This window comes from Nestor notabilis, unplaced genomic scaffold (genome assembly GCF_000696875.1).
Source record: "Nestor notabilis isolate BGI_N333 unplaced genomic scaffold, ASM69687v1 scaffold32761, whole genome shotgun sequence".
NCBI lineage: Eukaryota > Metazoa > Chordata > Aves > Psittaciformes > Psittacidae > Nestor > Nestor notabilis.
The window spans coordinates 596-1499 of record NW_009914789.1 but is presented as its reverse complement, the minus strand read 5'-3'; positions in this window follow the sequence as shown (position 1 = coordinate 1499).

The following is a 904-nucleotide window of genomic DNA, read 5'->3' as shown; positions in this document are numbered from 1 at the left end:
TAACCGCTTGAAATTCATGCTCTTGAAAAAGGGGTGCTTCTTCACTTCTGCTGCACCTTCCCCTTGACATCCTAGCCGCTGCTTCACATCCTTGGTGAGGAGCTGAAACATGCCAAGAGGAATGGAGAGGATGTCAGAAAAGCAAGAGCTCCACAAAGGTATTTTTATCTCCAGCTGGTTTTGAATGTGCCCAGAGGGAAATCCAAAGTGGAATTGTAATGCTGTTACTTAATGGCCCAAGTGGAATGGATTAGGAGTGCGGTGTCCTACATGCTGGTGAAACCCTTTGAAAATTACCTGCTGTAAAGTGTTTACAGTCAAAATAGAGACAGTTGCTTCTGCTGACTTTCAGCAAACACTTTCAAGAAGAGGTCTGACATACCCTAATACCATCTATAGATGTATATTCACGAGTCCTGTGTGCTCTTTCTCCATTGTGGTTTTGTTCCTGTTACTCTTGTAAGTGTAATTTTCTCATGTTGCTTAGACTGAATGACTTCACCATCAAAACGTATTTCCCTCCACCCATTGCAGTATATTCCACTACATGCCATGACACAGTGAACCAAACCATTGTGCTTATGGGCTTATCTCTGCTGAACTCAAGGGGAGTTTTGTCCGTGGAGCCAGCATCGGTAACCATCAGCGTTGTTTGTTTTCAGAGAAGGGCAATGCACCACCTCTGCCCGCTACAGCAATTCCTGCCAGTTTCCCAGGTACCTGTAATGGAGCAATGGACCCTGACTGAGCTCAGCACCCTTGGGCTATTAGATAAGCAGGTCCATGAACACAAACACAGAGGCTGTAGGTCCTGGAAGACTTTGTGTGGATGGACTAATTGATCTGCAAGAGAATGCTTCAATGGAAGAACAATTCTGGCACAGACTGGTGGATGAGGAGAGAG